Source organism: Neodiprion lecontei, chromosome 2 (genome assembly GCF_021901455.1).
Source record: "Neodiprion lecontei isolate iyNeoLeco1 chromosome 2, iyNeoLeco1.1, whole genome shotgun sequence".
Classification (NCBI taxonomy): Eukaryota; Metazoa; Arthropoda; class Insecta; order Hymenoptera; family Diprionidae; genus Neodiprion; species Neodiprion lecontei.
In genome coordinates, this window is record NC_060261.1 from 18476005 (window position 1) to 18499354 (window position 23350).

Consider the following 23350-nt stretch of genomic DNA (forward strand, 5'->3'; position numbering starts at 1 on the left):
CACCCTTCGTTTAATTTTCCTTCCGGAAACACGCCGAATATGACTGTCTCAGCGTGGATTGGATATACGAATTGAAAGAACAAATTTCCGCACCAATTCTTTCGGGGAATTTCGTTTCAACTAGATTGGAGTGAAATTTACTTTCTCCAAGGAATTCGGTGCGAGTATATTCTACGCAAGCCGTGATTTAGTGATTTGAAACATTGAATTTGTTAAGATATTAGAATGCTTGATCTTTTTCTTTCGTTGCCATAAATGGGAATGAAATTTTACACTTTTCATAACCTTATGCGGTGACTCAAGAAATCGCGACAACTTTGTAATAAATTCTTGAAACAATAACCAACAATAAAAATATTTGTTTCAGCTTCTTGAATAACTTATTTTCTTCAGTTCCTGATTTCTAAACAAATTTGCTTGGCAGAACTGTTGCACAGAATTATTCTGAAGAGTCTGAAATTGTCAGAAGTTACTTTTCTGGCACAGACATGATTGCAGAAGAAGGAAAGTTCTTGTTTACTCATTATTGCCTACCGTGGAACAAAGCTACTAGAAAAATGTCAAGATTTTATTCAAAATTTCGTTCCAGTCGTGGCGCTTTACTTCAATTGCGGATTTAAAATTAGATTCACTAATGCGTTACCTAAAGAAGGAATTTCAATCGATTTCACATTGTCGAAATGAAATTACATTATTTCGCTAAATAAGAGTGTATTTATTAGTTGTTTTGCTAATCTTAAGATTGCAAAAAAGAAAGAAAAACTTCATATAAGATAACACTGGACCTCGTAACAATCTATATTACTATTGTTGATTGGTAAAGGAAAATTCAAATCCAAAATTTTATTCAACAGTACAAATTTGACTCTAGTCTGATTAATATCCGACCATCAGCCAAACAATATGTTTTATTATCATTCGCACGAACGTCAATTCTGACAAATAAATGATATACCCAAGGAACTAAACAGTGACAGTAATAATATGCTAATATCACGCTTAAATCAAAATCCTTATCTTTGTTGACGTTAGCACAGGCTAAGATAAAGTTTTGTCCCAATATTTTGATCGTGCACGGCATTATACATAATTTTTTCAAAGTTAGTTTCCAATTTCTGTCGTCGTTTATTATATTCTTCCGGTTCTTTAAGTATTTTTGATTACCTCCCATTACTTTCCCCCTATTTTTACATTGACAATTAGTTACATTTGCCAATTGCAAATTCGGGTGACAGCAACAATGGAAAAATCAAATGGACCGATCTAGCTCGACTACCCTAAAGGACATGCAATCTCACTTCACGCCTATCCGAATACAAGTTTGACTGAAAATTAGCATTTGTCGCAGCGGAAAAATGAATCACTAAACGAAGGGTGCAAGTTGCAAGGAAGCCGCATACACAGCGCTTTGAAAATGTTTTAGTTAGTGACGTTTTAAGCACGTCCATTTCCCCTCTCCTTCCGTGTAATTGTCCTACCTTCCGAACACTACAACAGAAAGTCGCAACAACGAAACAGGGAGCGAACAAACGATTAACCCTTTCATGCATACATTTTTCCTCACATGCGATTCACTTGGAATTTTGCATGCATGTGATTTTGGGGTCGCTGATTACCGATCTGAAGTCGAAATTCGAAAATTCGAAATTGCGCATCCAATATGGTAGACGTAAATTCAAAAAGTTATTTGATTTTGATAAAACCTTATGTTACATGGTTTACTGGGGTCACTGATTACGGATTTGAACTCGAAATTCGAAAATTCAAAATGCTGGATTTAACATAGCGGACAAACAAAAACAACAAGAAAAAAATTCTGAAAAACTTGTTGGTGTATATTGAGATTGTGTAAAAATTGGTAGTTGGATTTTCATGGCAGATTAGCCGAAAATGCTTTTTTCGTGAAATAGTACAAATTTCGACCATTTGTTTAGACGTGCTATTTTTGCAATAAATAAATAAATTTAAAAAAAGGGTATACAGGGGTTCTCGAGGCTGCTGATTTCAAAAATGGAGTCTAATCTGAGAAAGTTACAAAGTTTAAAATGGCAGATGTGATATGAGCGAATAGAATCAATTTTTATATTTTCACTCCGCCATATTGGATCAGCTGTTTTGAATTTTGAAATTTTGAGGTCTGAATCATTTTTAGCGACCCCAAAAACCGAAGATTACCGAGTTACACATTTCTAGTCCCCATAACCTTGCCACAATTAGATTTATTCTGTGAAAACAGGCATTTTCTACACTTTGTTTATTTATAGCGCTCGCTTTATTCGTGGAATCATCATAATCCCTCTTAAAACATCAACTTTGACATATAAGAAGTCCCATTATGCCAAAAAAAAAAATTACAATACATATCTCAAAAATTGAACATGAAACTTTAATAACCGCTGGAAAAAAAGTGTCTCTTATATGAGGCGCTGTGCCGCAAAGGGTTAAATAAAGCAAAGCATCGTTTTTACTCAAGTTTCGTCAATTTGCTTAATCCCTCGATTCACTTCACTCACTCCATTCGTTCAATCGCTTATCTGTGGATCCCACGTCATTGATCCACCATCATCATCCTTCTCTCCGAACTTAAAGATTATTTCAAGGGAACAGTCTCTCATACTTCGATTGCACGTCGTACACGTGCTCTTTTACATTCTTACAACTTGTTTCTCTATGCAACGTCATCTCCATACCCTAAGTTTCTTTGCGGTAGCGATTATTCCTGATTCGACGACGCTCGATTGTGGCCATTTTGCAATGCGTCATCTTGTGAATAAAAAAAAAAAAAAAAAAATCAAGCTAATGCAACCAACCTGACAGCAGACCGATTACCGTGTTTCTTCGTATGTGGACGACAGAACGGGTATATTATCGATTGTGCTTAATTGATTTATGTGATGTCATGAGTGATCTGAAAGCCCAAGAATTACGATTTGCCTCCATTGAAATTAAAAGCTTTGATTATGTGGTGATAAAATGGCACCGACAATCAAGCTCTGACATAATGAGGACATTTTCCAATAACGTAAGTATCTCCAGACGCTGAACGACGCGTGCGCCTTATTCAAGCAAGCGGAGCTACAGCTCATGTTCAGGTTGAGCCTCGCATCCCGCCACGGCCATCTCAAACGTTGTCAAAACAAATATTATTTGACGTTTGTGATGACGGTGGGAGGATACGATGCTCAATCTGAACATGAGCTGAAACTCCTGTTGCTTGAATAAGGCACACGCATCTTTCTAGATCTGGGATACTTATTGTTAGGGTATAAGAGCACGGGTGCATGCGATGAGGATAATTTTCCTGAAGTTCAACTTCTATGACAATACTCGAGGTGAAGAGCACGCGAAAATTCATTCTTCATAGTCTTCTATGGAAAATTCACGAAAACAGACATTGCGAAAGAATTGGTTTTTTTTTTTTAAACAAGCTACCTGAACAAAAAAGTTGGAATTGAAATATTAATAATCAGCAAGCTAAAAGGTCTGACTGGAATCGATTCAAGTTGAATTTTACAGAAAAAGTTTCAAACTCACGTACTTTAACTGCGAAAATCGGATGATTATAAATTTTCTGGAAAACGTTGAATGCGAAATCATTATAGGTTTCTATTGATGCACGCATATTCTATTGAGAAATCTGTCCACATTAATAAAAATTCGTATCAACATGATTCGTAACAAATTCGTTTGTAATTAATACAAATTCTAAATACATCGAAAGTGAATAAATCATACGATATTGATGTCAATGAAATGAGACACGGATGCAATCTTTACGAAATGATTGCTAATTGAGCTTGCTTTATTCGAATTTATGATTCTCAATTTTTCCTCTTTATTGAGAAAAAAAGTCTTTCTATTAAAATGGACTTCAATTTTCAAATTTTCACTACTTGGTGCTTTGCCTTTTCAATATCGTGTTGACGTGAAAGTGTCTGTTTAAGCTGATTTCATTGGCGCATCCGCACCTTCGAATAACTCAATTTTACGTACTTCTTCATTGACCGTAAGTTACTTATCACAAATCTTATGCGCTGTCAGTGGCGTCTTCGTTGCTTCTCAAATCAAACTGTCCTTCATACGCGTTATAAAAAAGAACGTGTGTCACACGCGCAGATGAGTGATATCGGATTCGTGTGATTACAGCGCTTGCCTGGACTCATGATGGAAATTTTATACTCGTTGAAAATCGCCTACTTTCCATACTTGTAACAAATATACTGTTAATCGCTACACCACTTTACCAATTTTTGGAGATACCATGGTACACGTGCATAGTTACCTATGCATGCATTTGCAGTGCGTGCAGTGTAAAAGTATGTCGCAGCATCGCGGTGATGACGAATAATTACTGCGCTAGACTGAGAGCGGAAATGAGACTGTCGACTGTGGCAAAACGGAACGGGCGGGAACTGTTGGAAACCGCCCGGACTCTTTCGGTGTAGGCCAAAGTCATTTTAGTATCGATTAATACGAGCCAACCCCTCCTGGTTCACTGTACAAAATATTATCAACTATTGAGCAGTATTCGTATGCACGTGACTTCGATGTGAGTTCTTTTTTCGTTTGGATGGAAAGGGTGAAAAATAAAGTGCGTGCCAGTATTGATTGATTCTAGTGAATCATCGGGACAACAAGGAATGTTGAACACGGAAATCTAAAAACGTTTTTCCTACAGGAGAGATTAACGTCAGAAAATGTATCAGTAGGTGAAAGTTTGAACTACGTGAGCAGGGGTAAAATGTCTTGCCTTTTTCAATGTTCAGAGTGAAGTGAGATACGAATAAGTAACACAAAAGTAGTGAGACATCAAGAAGACAGGGTTCAAGCCAAATAATTAATACTCAATAATTTTGATTTTGATAATCTTAGAAAAATTATCCCATCACAATTATTCACCTTATTTTATGAGACTCAATTTTTTTTTTCTGCAAATGCTTCAATTTGCTCCAAATAACACCTGAAAATGTATTTTCCATCTCTCCTGTCCAACCGAGGTTTGCCTTACAATTATTGTGCCGAAATTTCTTCCTGCGCGAATGACTAAGAAAATTTCCAGAAGCAATAAGTTCAATATAGTTTGTCTTTGATTCGCTTTTAATCATGTAGTAAATCTTCTCGGACTTTTAGCTTATCCACGTGTAAGTATCCAGTTTTTTTTAGCATCCTTATGTAACACTAGTATTGTTTACGCGACTGTTTTTGCTTGCGTTTTGTACCTAAATTAATCGTTTCTGCGATAGTACAAAAAAAAAAAAAACGGTATCGGAGTACCTAAAAGTACTCTTTTTTGTATTCCGCTATATAAAAAAAAAAAAAAAAATTGTAAACCTCACTTTTGTTGAGCGCGCTCGTCTACGACTCATATTGCAAGCTAAGTCTCAGCGTAAAAATACCTACTTTGCCTCCTTGGTGCACGATCTACTATTGTTTTACCTTATTACGATCTCAGTGAGGGTACCTCAAGTTTTTACCAAAAGCTTTTCGGGGAAGGTCATGGATAACACCAGGCCCGTAGATCAATGAACGGTAAAACGATAGAACTATGACTGTGTAGTTGAAGCTCGAGTCCTGCGATCAGTACGTAAGCGTCTGGTGGACGGAAATACACCAGAAGGGTCAACGAAACGTCGGCTCCGTTTGTCTGCGCGCCTGTCCGGAGACTGAACCCGTATCTTTTCCCTCCTTTTATACAACTATAGCAAATATTCTACTCGTCAACTCCCACCGTTCTTCTACCAAAAATAATTTTACATTCGACCGTGTGGATGCCACGTGGGCAATTATTTCCTAATTGCTGGAAATAGTCCCAGATTTATGTTTGTTTTTCTTTATGAGGCAAACCTGGAATACGGAACCGTAAGTGCAAAACGAAGTAGTTTTCTCTGGTAAATGGTGTCAAAAATCTGACGAAAATTCGAAAACCTGCTCTAAAGTCAAATTGAGCGAATACAATTTGAAATTTGGAAGGATTTCAAACATTCGGTCCCGAGGGGTGAAAAAGTTCATAGATGAGAGGTCAGAAAGTAAGGAGGCTAGCCATTCTCAAAATTTATAGAAAAATTTATACCATTAAAATCTGTTTATAACCAACCTAACGTACCACTCAACTATTTGCGATGCAGCTAATATCAAGATTTTTGCTTGAACGAACTCTGAACTTGCGCCATGGTTTTTAACTTTTGCTTGAAACTTTGTTTTTGATTGAACTATTGTACCGTGAAGTCGAGTAACTAAATTGTTTATGCCCATAGTAGGTGATAGGCTAGTCAAATGAGCGATTTTTATAGTGTGAAATTCCAGTAATTTTAAGATTATTGAAAAAATACTGGTTATATCCAGGACGACGTGCATCATCAGAATCTAATCGTCAGTGCTCATTTGACTGGCCTATGATTTTGAAATATACTTTAGAGCAAAATTCACGCAAGTTTGGGTACTATAATGTCACTGCATGTGAATACAAGGGACTTCAAATTATTGGTTATGACATTATGTTGACAGCCGAATAATTGAAACCTGACAGGACCTCAAAGAACTTCAGATATGACCTTAAATGTGCTCAAGTTATTCTAGTATTCTAGAAATAACTTGAAGTTACCACGTCTTCGACTAATAGCTTGAAGTGATTTGCAAGACAAAGTGGTGTTAGGCGACACAGTATTATAATGTTAAATCCACAAAGTAATATTAGAGAGGAGAATGGACTTGTCTTGGACAAGTGGGCCCAATTTCGGTGGGAGGGTTTGATAGTACCGATACTGCCGCTGGTAGCGTGGCGGTTCCGAGGCAGATAATGGAATTGTGGGTAATGCCTAGTGCAATAGCAGCACGCCAAAAGGTATAGAAAATTTGCAATATATTGTAATACAACCAGCTGTTCTAGCCGATCAAATGCCTGGCATAGCAATGGTTAGCGAGACAACTCTTTTTAATTGGAGAAGCGCGAAGCTTACATTCATTTTATTTCATTTTCTGATGAATTTTCAAGATTTCGATGGAACATTATCTTCTATCCAAATTCGTTTTCTTATGTCACCAAACTTTAAGAATTCATACTAATTTTCCTCGTTAAACCAAATCTGGAATGGAAATAACTTTGGTGAACCCAATTACAGAACCCAGCGGACAGCTATGAATTTTATTCCTGGTCCGAGCTTGGGAATTTCGCACGTATAAAGAATAGGCACGGTAAGCCAGGATTTCAGTCTTCCTGCTCTGCGGAGGGAAAGGCGGTTCTGGCAACGTAAATTGCCGGAGTCCGTTAATGAAACTAGCTGACTAGCGAGGGGTGTTTTTTATTGGTAAACCTAATTATTTTCTATCTACTAAGCGGAATTCCTTTTTCCATTAATATCCTTTCTAGGAAAAAAATCTCTTAACAAAAGGATTTTTACACGAGCCTGTGGCTTTCTGAAAACCATAAACGTTACAATATACAGAGTGTTTCCGAGTAAACCCTGCAGTATGTTGGATTCCTACCACTGAGCAGAACAAGTATCGGTAAAACAGACCTACCGAGTCATTATCACTTTAGTCAAGTCAAGTCGTATAATCACTTTAACGTGACTCCAGAACGGGATCATTGAATGGTTCGGTACAAACAACGAAACAACTGTTTGGACAAATCCGCACAACTTGGTAACACGGGCCAGCTCGCTCACGAAGACTTTAAACGCGCTCTCTACCGATAACTCCGCAAGTCTGTTTTACCGATATTTACTACCCTCATTGGTAGGCAACTCAACATACTGCGGCAGTCATTTGCAAACACTCCGTATGCGCTACAATATGCTGTAAGCTACGACTGTACTTGATTCTTTCTTCTTCTGCTTCAGTGTATTACCTAGAAATCCTAAATCTGCCTCAGAACCACCATGCTACAAGCTGCACCCTCAGTACTACCAAACTCTGTAACCAAAACTAGGTCCACTATTGACGTGTGTTGGGAGTAGGAGTTCGGACTCGTCCCTAATTATTATTTCCCGGCAAGACTCGAAACGGTTCACATTTATGAACTGTACATGACTTGGAATAACCTTGATTGACTTGAAACGACCCAGAGCTTGGCGTATAAGTAAGCATTTTTCACTTCAAAGCTATCCTAATTTAGTGACTGAAGATGCATGGTATCAATGGTGACATGTTATACTTCAGAAAAAATTGGAAGGATGGGAATAAATAAAATCTGCTGTTTTTGGAAATCGTACGCTAAGAAATTCTATTGTAGAGCAGTAGAAAGACCTTGCTGTCATACGTGAACACAAAAATTAATTAATCTGATTACTAAGAATATGAGTAAGACTGCCTGCACGGGAAACAAAAATAAAATACTTGCTAAAACACATCGAAAACGTGGAATCCATCTGGAAACATGTACGAATCTCTGACAATGAGGACACATATTATCTTGTCTGTCATGTCTTATATTCTAACAGCACCCACGACCGCGGCTGCAATAAGTTCATCAATTGTCACGGGTAAGCTGAATTTGCTTGTACTCACTATCAGAAGAAAATGGAGTATTATTGTGATGATTTTCAGTGACGAATAATTACAATAATCATTGATATGTTATTTTCGCAAGCATTTGAGTTTGTAAATTTATCTTACGTCGTGCAATATTTAGATGGAGAATATAAATGTACCTGAATTAAGTTATAAATAAATTAGGTGTGATAATATTGAAAAAATGTTTTGTGATGGTAACTAACGTACTTTTCAGTATGATATTGTTAGTAGGTCGCAGACCTCCTACTCGCTTCGCCCGGGCAGTAAAATCACCCGCGGGAATAATCTTCGACTTTATTCCCTTGTTACATAATGCAATGTTGTCTACTCTATTTATGGGATCTCTGTTCAAAAGTTGATATTGTTGTGTTTCTTAAGAAAATCAACAATTTTCTTATACTCAACCACTTCTGCCGTAGATTTTTTACGACCATGTGATGCCAGTTCACTGCCCCCAGTCTAACAATATTAGCTCTTGTAACTTTATCTTTAATATTTGTATCTTTGCATATTAAAACATGTTCCATACAACTAATAAGTTCATCGGTTGGTAACTTATTTCTGTTAAGGAGGGTACCTTGGTCGATTTCGACGTTGTCGTATATATCTCCAAGTATCAAGGTCCACGTAATTCAAACGCGAAAAAAGGCTTAACAGCCCCATCTTATACACAGTTCTGAACAAAAACACTGCACCACATTTTCATTTAACACAGAAATAAAGATATGTCATAAATTCTACGAATGGACTGTTGCGATTTCGAATAATACGTACAATTTCTTTATTTCTGCCTCAAATGAAAATGCATTAAAGTATTTTTGTTTAGACTTGTGTATAGAATGGGGCTGTTGAGCCTTTTTTCCGTTCGAGATACGTGAACTTTGATATTTGGAGATATATACGTCAGCGTCAAAATCGACTAGGACATCCCCTTGAAAGGTAGTCCATGTTTCGGACCTAGAGCTGAAAATTATTTCATATCATCAATTAACGGTGTGTTGAATGGATTAGCGAGCCATTTATCAGGTACGTAAGTAACTGGATTGGTTCGCTTTGTGGTGTACTTAGTTTGTTATTAATTCTCGTTTTTTATGACTGAAAACAATTTATCTGCTTTCATATCATCTAGATTAAATTTGTAGTATTTAGCCTCGGTTTGTTGTTGTCAGTGAAATTCGAAAATTTTTGTATCTAACCCGTAGTAACCACACCTCTATTGAACATACCGACTCACTAGTGCGATTCGCACTATAGCTCCGGTATACATAATACGAAAGTGATCGATAAACAATGTTTCTTGGAGAACAAATTCCCTAGAAATCGAATGGTAATATTCTAGAATGCGAAGAATAATATTATCATAGTAAAAATGCTTAAAATTCAGAACAACGATGTCTGAAAATGGTTATTTCATAAAAAAAGAACAATTACCATTTTCTTTCTATTTGAAGGAAATTGTTTCTTTTTTTTAATTTTTTTTTTTCATTAAATTTAAAATGTACTTTGAGGAAAAAAATATTTCACTGTCATTATAGGCCATTGAAGATTTTTTCAAGGTGTTTGAACACATCGTATATTCGAAAGGTGAAGACGTCAGTGCATGGTTGGTTTACGGTGACAAAAAGATTTAATTTTTTTGAAAAAAGTACCACTACGGGATACCGCCGATCTTGATTACAATTAAACCATCACTAAGAAAAGCAGGAACGAAATTACCGCAGGTATGTCCAAGTTACTGAACGTGTAGAAAAATGGTGGTTAAAGTTTTCAACGAGCTCATTTGTCGGTGGTTTTGGTTCTGTGATTTCGGCAACGAGATCTCATGCAGGTATAACAAATATAATTATATGTACGCAACAACTCAAACGCCGGTGACTGCGTCCGGCTTCGCCTTTTCTCCAGTGTGTATTTGTTAACAGAGCTCATACGTGGGTTTCTACATTGTTTTCTTGTCGCCTCTGAAGATCTAAGATCACCATTTGTACATGTTTACCACTGTGCACAGCCTGGCACGGCGTACCTACCATAACTTTGTCGGAGTCCGTGCCGCTCTGCTCTTTGAGCGACAGTGCCGCGGCCGCGTGACATTCCTTTCAGATGACTCTTGAGGTCGCCCCGCTTCGCTGGAAGATGAACACGTATATATACATTGGTGAACCACTCTGCCCGTAATTGTTTACATACGTTTCAAACTCGAAAGTTTTGCAACGAGGAACTTGTATGATCAAAATGGTAAGCGAACCAGTTATTGACAAGTTCAGACCTAATTATTGACCCTTTTATTTTTCTCAATTACAAATTGATGGCACAAATTATGAATTTCTCGACGACCGAAACCAATTGCTAGAGGGTTAGGTGCTACAAATTTACTTTTTCTTAATCTTAAAACTAAGGATCAAACAGATACAACCCTAAAAAGGTCAATAATTGGGATAGGGTCAATAACAGGTATGCTTATCTTATTTCTGATGCGGAGCAATAGCGTGCAGGAGCTCATCATCCTGCGCAGATCCTCCGGTCATCTCAAAATTTCATCGATTACAAACTACGATTAATCATGTAGGGGTTAAGGTCATGGATTACTCCTACCTTTACCGACCGATCGAATTCATCCTTTTTCTTCCTATATTACATAATGAAACGAATGGAAAGGTTTCAAATTTCAACGGTTGATTGCTCTGTTGGAGCGGAATTCAGGAAATAGGAAGGAAAAGGGTGAGTTTGCTCAATCGGTAAATCTAGGAGTACTACATGACCTTAAGTATTTCTTTGAAAATGCACGTTACCCATGAGGGTGAAGAAACTTGCACAAGACTCTTGTATCTGCTCCGATGAATCGTGTAAAAGAGTTATCCAGAAATTGGGACATGTATAATCTTGCATGGAAGTTAATTAAGATTCAATCAAAGTTTTCAACTGTTTTTAGGCTCGCTTGATCTCGCGATTCAAATTTTATTAAAATCGTAGGTTGCAAGAAACCACTCGCTGACTATTTCTTGAACAATTGCTGTAACGAAAACTTCTGAAATACTTGAACCGCTGCGAATGAAGATAACATATTTTTGAAAACTTCGAAAACAGCCAAATTTGGGCAAATTGCTTCTTTTCTGACGTGTTAAAAGAAAGCCATAACACCTCGTCACATTCTGTATTGCCGCCCTTCTTTATGACGATTAAGACATTTATGAAACAAGAATTTAAAATTTGGAGTTGTAAATGTTCATATGTCGTCAAAACTTTTAGAACGTTTACGTTAATCAGAAGCGTATACAATATTGAACATTTCGAAATTGCAATGTTTTGTCTCTAATTTCTATTCCCGGTGAAAGTAATAGTACTGGTAAATGCGATCAAAAATTGAAAATTTTCACAAAAGATCTTTGACAGCATTGTTTTTCGATTGAGACAACTATCATCCAAAAATCAATCCAAAGAAATTGAAAAAACTTGTCGAAAATTCATCTCAAACTATTCGTACATCGCACTTGGTTCGATGCCGTTTATGAACGTTATGAGTTATCGAAAATGTTGACCAATTGGACTTCTTCCGATTTATGTTATCAGCAAAACAACTTCATCCCGCTTTAGCGAAGATTTTCTTTTCATAAAACTCATCTACTTAAATATTACTCAGACTCTCATTTTGTGATATTTTCCTGGATATATTTTAGTTATTTACGAAAGTTACTACAGGACTAGGGTCTTAATATATCCACATGTCTGTTGAATTATCCGAATGCTACGGCGTAAAAACAAAAAACTCACTTCGCGTAAGAGTAATCAATTCCGCGGTGGTTCTTTAACCGCGACTTTTACCTGTATACTGTGTAATTGCGCTCGTGAAGGGCTAAGTATCCAAGACAAATTCCTCATCTTTTTTGCTAACCCTTATCGTGACCATGGGGACTGACTCGGTGGACAAGGCATAGTCTTTGGTCGAACGTTGTCTCGGCAGAGGAGGGACTTATAAGGACTGTTCCAGGCTCAGCCAGGGTCGAGGGCAGACTCCTTTTTAGGAACTACCGGCCAGCTTATAGCATTGACCGTTGTTGCGTCCGGAGAATTTGTCGCCTAAAATAAATTGGATGGTTATAAAGAAATAAATAAACGAATTAGTAATTATATGCACTCTTAGGAATGACACGTGGTACGTATCATAATAGAAAGTTTTTATCCTTAGTAATTTTTGGAGTTCATTTTTCACTCCACGTTTCCGTCGATTCCTCGAAGTCGGCATTGTTTGGATAACTTAACGGAATTGTGTGACTTTTAAAATACAGTCGAAATGTTGACGAATTTTTGATAATTTCCCATCCAGGCCTGTTCCTGTTATTTTACTCAAATATCTGATCACGCTACAAAGAATTTGATATTTCATTCGGTAGCTTTCTAATTCATTAGCTTTTATTTCGGTTCTAGTTGAAAAAAAAAACAAAAACCTCAGTATACACCAAGCCCACAGTTGGAGCATGAGAATTACGAAATGAAGCTTAAAATATATGACTAAATCAAGCTGTATCTTATTCAAATGACATCCCCAAAACACCGAAACCTACTTTCGTGGCAAATGCGCATAAAATAGGGATATTTTGTCGAGTATATAGTAATGTAAAGAAACTGGTACGAGTCAATTAATTCCTTTTTGCGGACATGCCAAAATAGTATATTGTACAGCAAGGAGGCAGACTCGGTCTTTGTGGGTCAGGCGTAAGTTTGCAATATGAGTCGAAGGTGAGCCGAAGGCGAATATTGCAAATACGTGAGGCGAAATGATTGTTGCCTCCTAGTTGCATACGATTCTTTATATAACAAGTATATGTTATGAGTTTTTTCACGAAGCACGAAATTGAGGTTAGGGTCGCGTAATATCAGATTTGTTCGCAACAGCGCATGCGCGCTGTACAGAAAATACTACTTTTGACTCCTAGGACTTGAAAGTGGTTTTTCAGTGCCCTGCGCATGCGCATTCGTAGACTCTCTAGTCCGTCATAAAAACGGGTATTTTGTGTACGGAAAACACGCATGGAAAAACTCGTAATCATGCGAGTCAATTTTTGTAACAATTAGTGTTCATAGAAATTACAAAGTAGTCGAGTTCTTGACGGAAGTAAGCCAGAAAAATATTTGAAACAAATGATTTCTAACTGAGAAAAGCCTAGTCATTGATAACTAGAGAACAAATACATTGTTCTGTTATTTCTATTAATGAATTACATCTTATTTAGTTTTTTAATAAATTCCCTACACACAACTGGAGATGACAAAATCACAAAATTGTCAATCACAAAAATCTGGTATGCAAAATCATTGTGGATTGTAATTAACAAAATAATACCTTACCTTGAAATACGTTAAGGTAATCAAAAACTCATTTGATATGATCTGTATAGCATCTATTGACAAATGATATTAGCCGTGACCCATAAAAATTCAATGAATATAACGATTTTTTCATTAAAACAGCAATGTGATTCCGTTTATTTCATTTTTTTATAATTTTTTTATATAAATTTATGGGTTTTTTTTTAAGTAAATTTTAACTCGCTGGACGTAATTTCCACTCGAATTTGAGATGTCTTGACTTGTTTTATTATTATACTCTCAAAATAACGCGCAAACGCAGCAGCTGGAGGTTTCGATCAAACGTCCTACATCCGTAACCATTGGCAGCTTTAGGCAGTTGCAATAAACGTTGTAAGTAGTGTCTTGTACACGTATGTAATCGTAGGCGAGGATCAGACACACGTAGGTGTCATTCGGCGATCAGTCGGGAGGGGTGAAATAAAATGAACACCATCAAATGTAAATGGCGCTGAACATACGTGGGCCGCAAGGTTCATTCACGTATCAATGAACTCGGTAGAACTTGCTCGCGTGGGACAAACTGACTCTGATTGCGAGTTCGTGAGACTGGAGCTGCACATGTTCGCGACTGGCATTTATTTGAGATGCAAATTATACGCTGTTACTCGTTCGACTCTCTTTACATGCTCCGGAGTTTTCGTCATTCACTGCAAATATGCGTGTAAAAGACTTTCGAGGCCAGTCGGTTATACCGGTGTTGAATTTAGAAAAACCCTTCGCACCTCAGAGAAAGGAATAATATAACTGTAACCAATTATTTCAAATACAGACCAGAATCTGCGCCATCGTATCAGATATTATTCGTGAAGGTCTATCCATTATTTTGCCTCTTATCTGAAATCAGGTCACGTATTGAGAGGGGCCATATGTAAATAGTGTTCAAGATTCGTACCATTTTCCAAAAATTTAGGGAGAGGATATGAATTGGGACCTGAGCAAACATTTTTTGCAATAAATTGTGAATTTATAAATAGCTGCCAATAGCGCAGGCCGCCATAACTTCAAGGCCATTGATGAAAATACATATTTGTGCTGGGACAGTGAAATTTTCACCATGGAACTCATTGTCAGTAACACAACGGCTATTCGTCGATATCTAGTGTGGGAGCAATCAAACCGTGAAAGGTTCAGATACACTGAAAATTCCACTAGACCTAGGATTGACAGTTTCAAAAATGTCTTGGAAATGGTGACGCCTGTATCACTATAAACTATCTAACTTTGGGCAAAGGCTAGGTGTAAATTTCATGATGAAGAACACGCGTGAAGCCTGAGTTCAAGTTGTTATTGCACGCTTAAGAAATGCAGCTGTGAATAAATGTAATTCATGATAAAATTATAGTTACTGTAAATGAAAGTTAAGTTTTGGAGAACCTTTTACGTCACATGTATTAATTTTTAGGATTCTGTGCCTCAAAAGGGGAAAAAAACAGAATCCTCATAGGATCACTTCGTTGTTCGTCTGTCCGTCAGTCATGAGCCTTTTTCTCAGGAACGAATGGAGGTATCAAGTTGAAATTAATATCGAATACTAAGGACGAAGGCCACTTAAAGTTACGAAAAATTCAAGTTTCCAAGTCAACGCAATCGAAAGATACGGCCATTAACGTTACATATTTTGATAATCGCAAACTCACTCATCAAAACGTATATAAGGTACTTCCCGTTGACCCAGAATCATGAAATTTGGAAAGAAGCAAGGTCTCACAGAACAATTAAAGTAGAAAGCCGAAAAAAAGTTAATTTATAGTTATATCACATAAAAAAAGAAAATAATTTAGTTTGTACGGAACCTTCAGCGTGCAAGTTCTACTTGTTCGCACTTGTCCGGTCTCTTTAATGTTCATCGACTATTTGAATCCTCTATTCAAGTCTGTGTGACAAGAAGCTGGGGATAAAAATTACGACGGTCTACCCACCACTCTGCACGTAGCATATGCAACGGTGAAAAAAGTAAAGACAAGAAGAAAGGTATGAAACGGAAAGTAAGAGTAAAAAAGCGGGTACGATGAGATTGCATCGGGGTGAGAGCGAGTGCAGGAGAATGGTCATTGCAGACTGCATCCTGCAGGTAGGCCGAACGTGGGCTCAGTCAGCATTTGTGCCGGGAGGCTTGTTGGTTAAGTTAGACCGGCGTAGCAAAAGCTGCAACGTTTGCGTGGGCAGGTCACGACTTACGAGTATTCTCGCGCTAAATATTCACTGCCGGTGTTGTATACCCACGATGTCCCCAGAGCTTCTTCCTCTCCTGCGCAAACTCTCGTTGCTCGGATTTTTAGGAAGCATAAATATGGTAATGCTACACACGCGAAAAAGCGGGAGCGAGAGAGGAAGTGAACTTTTCAGTATGCTATGTGCGGTGCAACCACTGTAAGTCTACCATGTTGAAGTTGGTAACGTTAACGTAACTAAACATCATGGAATATATCGTTGTATAATTTTGAAGCGACCTTCGAGGAGTTGGCTTTTCAAAATATGAACATGTTTTCTTTGTTACGATTGAATAACTTGCGAAGTAACAATTTCCCCAAACATGCATCGTTAAAGTAACGTCTGCCGTTTCTCAGATGTAACTGTTTAAGAGATTATGTATGTTCGCAGAATGAAAATGAATTTTACATCAAAACACTGAATGGTATGATTTCAAATTAACCATTACATCGAATCTTGTAAGTTCGAATGAACAAAAATCTGAATATTTAGAATTTTTGAATAGTTCGAGCTTGGAATAATCGAATTTACGAATTATGAATCTCAAACGGTTCTAATTTCAATAATTTTCTGGGGTGAATCGTTTTGACACTTTGCGTAAGTCATTTGTTAATCTTCACTTCTTGGTATTTTCTTTATTTCGAGTTTTGACTCGTATCGTGAAAATGTTCTTTACAATTGCTACTAAAAAAAGGAACTAATAAAACAATTCGATACAGTTGTGTGCCATGATCTGATAACTGGAAAAATTGGCACATCGACTAAACATGGTTGTCCGCAACTTGATTGTTATCAGAGGCAGTTCGTGATATAAAGTGAAAGAAGCGTCAATGAAAAGTGAAAAATTTTCGTACGAGTATTTGATAAAATTGGAACATTTAAGATCAGAGATTTACTAAACATTGATATACGTATACGTATTGAGTCATGATATTTTAAACTGAAGAAAAAGCTACAAAAATAAAAATCGTATTTTTATACATTTCTATTTCAAGCTTCAAATCAAGATTTGCCTGCTAATAATTATTGTTGAATACTGTTTTAACAATCAACATTTGACAGGAGTCAGTGCCGAGAGCCTTGACTCAAAAAATTGTATCAAATCGCTCCGATCCGACTATTTCTTTGAGAAAATCACTATAACAGTAGAATTTATTTATGCCGTTGACAAACAAATGACATTTATATCAACAAATATGTTTGAAAAAAATGTCAAAGTACTGTGAAAAAGTGTATTTTTATGGTTAGGAATTAAAGCGAAAATTGTGAAGTCACAAAATAGAAATTATCAGCAAGGCTTGTGTTCTAGAGAAACAAAAGATATGGTGAAATTAATCGGTTAAGATCCAAAGTTTCTCGGATGCTCCTTTTTCAAAATAACCCACGCGTAATGATTCGTCTCGTGTACAAACTAGCCCCGGTCTACCCTACTCTAATGAATCAATAATTTGTGAGATTACCTACTAAAAATCGATCATTTCCAGTAAATTACTGCGATTTCGCAATCCCTCAACAAGATTTGTAATTTCACGATTATCAATGATTCCATGAATGCATTTTAAAGTAATGTGAATAAAATAATAAACAATTCCATAAAATCAATTCTAAAGTCTCGTTTTCATGGAACAACATAACGCAAGCAATATTTTCTACTGATACTTAACCCTTCAATTCACGCTGGGACGCTCATCTTTTTTTGCAGCTTTTTATTTATTAAACTACTTGTTTGGTAACAATTGCCAATTTTTTTGGTTCCAAATGGTCCCAGGAATGTTTCTAAGTATAAAACGAAATATAAAATTTATTTATTTATTAATTGCAAAAATAGCACACACAACAAACAAATAGTCAAAATTCGTACTATTCCACGAAAAAAAAAGCATTTTCTGCTAAGCCATAACTCAACGCACACCAAAACATTTTACAGAATCGGTTCAAAATTTGTCTTGCTGTGTTTGTTTGTCCGCGATTTTGAATTTTCGAATTTTGCGGTCAGATTCGTAATCAGTGAGCCCAAAATCCACGTGACATAAAGTTTTATCGAAATTAAATAACTTTTTGAATTCACGTCCGCCGTATTAGATCCGCCATTTTGAATTTCTGAATTTCGAGTTCAGGTTCTCCTGTCAAGGATTCTGCAAATGACTGAATAGGTTGCGATTTTTACCGAGGTCTGGTTTTGAAACATCACCGATACCAATCTAAGAGTTGCCTAGGTATAGTCATCGGCAACAATTCTAAGGTAGGTCTGGCTAACAGCTGACTCATAATAACCTTCGAAATGGGGTATATCGCGAGCCAAGCCCATCCTCAACGGCGCGCCTTTCTTATCGGGTAAAGAACGCGAAATATAGGCCTCGATATTTACGGTTATTAAGGAACTGGCTCAGTTTGCACGAGAGCACTTTAACAAATTGTATTTACCCTAGATGGGTCAGTCCAACAAGACTCGGTAAAGACATCAGCATCGTTTATTGATGATCCGTTTCGAGTTCTTGCGTACAGACGATGCGTGTAGTCGTTTAGAAATTTTTATTCCAGACGAATTCGATCTGTAATAGAACGTACAGTTATTTAGGTTACAAGTTATGTACATTGATCAATACGATTATAAAATATTCGAACTTTGCGCCGTAAATTTTATTCTTTTGTTAATTTCAAGGGTGAGATACGTAATTGAACGTTTTAATCAAGTATTCGAATATGACAATGGAAAGCTATGTGGTGAAACGTCTTTAACGTATTTCGTAATTTTATTATTATATCACTTATGAAGCTCAAACTTGCAGCCTGAGCTAGCAGCCAAACGTGTTAACGTTTTTGGAAATAGAAAAATGAAGTCCAGTCTTATACTCATAATTCTATAAAAGTATTGGGGATTCAACGTATTTTACAAACTTTGGATTTTAGGACTTCGCTATCTTATTGAAATGAACATTAGAACGTTCGGTTGCTAATTCTGGCTACTATTTTCAGCCTCGTATGTCACTTGGGTTGATGGATTTTTGAAAAATCGGTGAACTCGACGTTATAGCCGCTGGCTGAATTGACTGGAACGGCCTCTCCGCACTTCATCCTTTACTTCTCTCTCTGTTAGCCACCATACCATTGAGCAACATCTAAAGTTTCCTATGTTTCAAGTTAACCTTTGCCTCACGCATCACGGCTGTATAGATTATATCAGTCAAAAGTCGCTGATTATAGCTGGCGACTCTCCAGAGTGAGAAATAAATAGTCTGTATTCTCCCACCATAATGTTTAACGGATTTTTTTACTCTATCCAGATGAAGTGCAGTTTTTTATTCATCGCTAAACAAATTCAAGAAAGAACTATATGAACCTTAATGCATACTCTATAGGCTCAGAAATTCGATTTCTCCACGCGTACTGTTTTGCAATTTATTTATATTATATTTAGACGATTAGTTGTATTTTGTTACAATCTACTACAACATCTTAAATCGTATGTGACGTACGAACATTTCAATGACTCCATCGTATAGTAAGAATTTAATCGGTACAAAAAATTAAAATATATGGCTATTTGATATCGATTTTTTCATGCAATTAAACTAATAATTCATATTTCTCGCGCGTAATGCCTACAAAAAATTATTTAAAAAATCGCCCGTGAAACACCACGTTTTTCAAATCAAAGCCGAAACAACACCTTCCTCCTCCTAGCCGACGATACGGTGATGTATATTCCGATACGGCTTTCGTCTGGTTCGATAATCCGCGACTCACGGTCCCTCCACATTGTAAAAAGTCCATCTTTCCATGCAGGTATAACAAATAAATTTTTCTGCCGAAGCTATTTGCAAAATAGTGATTTTTTTCCAAAGGTTGGGATAATTGTTCATAACTACTAGAACGATTTTCTGTTTTCCAAACCATACGTTTATACCATGAGGTATACCGCATCTATGGACATGAGGCATCAAAAGGATAAATTGGCCATAAGTATGTAAAAATCCTTAGGTCACCATGTTTTTCTCCGAATAGTTTTTCCACGTGAAATGATTTTTGATTAAGAATTTAACCGATCTTGGACTTTATCAAGTTTTTGGAAAGTAGTTAGCTGACCTGGGTCCCTGACCGTTTTTCTTGCAAAGTTAGTAAAGTTGTTACGAAGCCAAACTTTAACACGAATACAACTAGTCATGTTTACAAATAAACTTGATAGTCAGTACCGAAGAATTTGAAAAATTGAGTTAAATACAGATTGATCCGAGAAAACAAAGAAGAAAAGTTGAAACTGAATTTTTGTCAATCAAATCGTTGTATAGAAAATGTATGACGGTAAGTCTAAGATTTTTTTTGTGCCGGATAGGATTGCCATATTATTACAACCTCACTGCTGGAATCGCGATTTTCCCACTGACAAGATAGAAAAGGCGGTTTATTTTTTTGCCAGTTCTGCGAATCTTTCTCACATACTTTCCGAATTAGAATCAATTCCGTGTACTCCAAGTCGGTTTTGATTCATCTCCTGGAGTAAATCCGATCGCGGTATTCATTTTTAATCTCCACGCCCTGGCGCTATACTGGAATATGTATGGAAAAATATTGAAATACAATGAAACGCCGAAGGTTCGAAGGATCACAAAATGGCTGGCATTGATGTCTGCAGACCATTGAATCCATCCCCGTGAATTAAACCATGGTTATACCTACCTGTCGTGCTTTATAATCTTTCGAGCATCAATTGAATAGTATACTATCACGAGATATACCAACGTACGCTGCCTGCAGGATGGTAGTAGGTGCGGGTCGATAACGGATTTGCGTAGGTGTTGGTGCACACCGAACAATCTGCACATATATACAGCGTCCTACACGCCGCGAGACATAGAGAGGAAGAGAAAGGGACGAGAGGCGGTCTCCATGGCTACCAGGACGGAGTTTGCGCCACCCCTAAAGTCCTTTCAGGACTCTGGAATGGCAGCCACTACTCTCCGCAATTCCACACTGTCACGCTTAAGACAGATTTGCGCGATGACATTCAACGATATAGTCCGGTTTAGAAACTAAAAACTTTATTGGAATCTTGCCAATTGGATGTATTATATTCCAAAGTTTGATCTACCTTTACCACTTTTTATTCAAGAATTCCTATTTTCGGAAAGGACCCCGCGTGAAATCAGCTCCCGGTCGAATTACTTGGATTTTCGATATATTATAGTATGTGTCCTACCGATCGAAAATTCTCGTGGTCGCAAGTCCCAAAAATCAACAGTTTCCGAGATGCAGACTTCGGAAGAAAGGTGTCCAGAAACACCTTTTTTTATACCTATGGATTTCGGGATTTTTATGAATTACAAAGCTTCAAGGGGACTTGAAGTCAAACAATTTACTCACAAAACTGCAAGGTTGATTCTCAAAGATAGGCCGGGAGCTGTGATTGATTTCATCAATGCGTTGAATCCATGTGTGAACTCGCTGGTTTACTGAAACGCTGTGCAATGTCTGATTTCGCGTGAATAACTCGATTCTCCGACTCTTGCAATAATCGACTTGTCCTGTTTTTCACGCGTGTGCGGAGCTCTGAAAATTGGCTGTAAAGTTTTGACTGATATATTTGATTTCATTATTAAAAACGATTCGTCGAAGTTGGTCATGGTAGAACATCCTTTTATTAATTGATTAAGTGGTCGCGACGTTTCGATCGGCCACGGCCAATCATCTTCAGGCAATAATTATGGACAATCCTACAAGCATAACGTATTGTTGTCTAGCCATGTCAGGAGGAAGTGTCACTTGTATTGCCTGAAGATGATTGGCCGTGGCCGATCGAAACGTCGCGATCACTTAATCAATTAATAAAAGGATATTCTACCATGACCAACTTCGACGAATCATTTTTAATATATATAACCACATTGGTCACGAATTTCAAACTTCTATTTGATTTCAAGTATCCTTTCAAGTTTTTTAATTCGTAAAAATTGCGTATCTTTAGATATCAAAAAAAAAAAAATCCATACACCCCCCGTTCCGAAGCTTGTATCTTGGAAAATACTGATTTTTGGGACTTGTGTCCATTAGAACTATTGACCGGGAGGATATGTACTACAACATACTGAAAATCCAGCCAATTCAACCAGGAGCCAATTTCCATAAGTATTCTGCAGGGTCCTTTGAATACAATATTGATGACAGGGAAGCTTCTTTTCTGAAGAGTCAATATGACCCCAATGATTGACGCTTGGCCAAAGATTAACTTGGAACCCCACGAAACCGAAATATTATGTGAATTGGACTTTTTCTTTTGTAATGTTGCATAGCTACTGTCGGGTGCTAAATATGAAGAATTAAGAAAGCAGTTTCGGAAAGACTGACGCTTGCAGTTTATGCCACGCTTGTTTCCGTCAATCGAACAAAGTCAATTTTTCACCGTGATTACTGCAGCATGAACGGATTCTGTTTTTTTTTCAAATTTTTCACGGTTAACCGATCACAAAACCATGAGTCTCATGAAAAACTTTATGCATCCTGGGAATAAATGTATTACAGTTCTTATCGTTTTTATTGTTAGAGAAATAACACAAGTTTGAAGTTGACTTTACATGTGATATTGATATCTGATCTTTGAAGGTCATCATATTTGCAGTGGCGAAAATAATCAATCATTATTTGGTTACGGTGATAAAACATTACTTACAGTCTTATGAACTCAACAGAAGAAACTGTTCCCCAGATTTTCCTCAGATCAGCAAACACACATTATTGTTAAACTGGATACAAAACTTCTTTCGTGTGGAATCGACGCATTTACATGAGATCGTTTATACGTATATCATTCATGGGTATGCCCTCGTGTACTTAAAAACAGTCGGTTTTCTACTCGATGGGTGGGGATGAAAAATAAGATAAACCGAAAATCAGAATGGCCAGAACTCCGAACATAAAAATACCGAAAATTCACAACATGGAAAGAACAAAGTGTGAAATCTCATCGAGTCAGAAATAATACAAATAGATTATAAAAGTACCTAACTTTAAAGTTATGGAATTTAGAATACACGACTGGTGAAAATTTCGAAAGGCCATTTGCAGAATGAGGCAAATGCTATCGCTCATAAACTGAAATAAGATACATTCAGATGAATAATAATGTAGAATTTTGGTCCATTAGAATTCACAAATGCGAAAGGTGAAGAATCAGAACGGCTAGAATTTCGGATAGTGATCTCATAGAAGGATCAGAATATAGAATTGAAGTATATCAGAATCGTCAGAATGAAGAATCGCAATATATCAG

General features: G+C 37.0%; 1 protein-coding gene across 2 annotated transcripts in view; it reads left to right on the plus strand.

Annotated features, from left to right (window-relative positions):
• The window catches only part of LOC107222872 (breast cancer anti-estrogen resistance protein 1), a 131861-nt gene that overhangs the window by 64262 nt on the left and 44249 nt on the right, over positions 1-23350 (plus strand). The gene's annotated exons all lie outside the window — the stretch shown is intronic.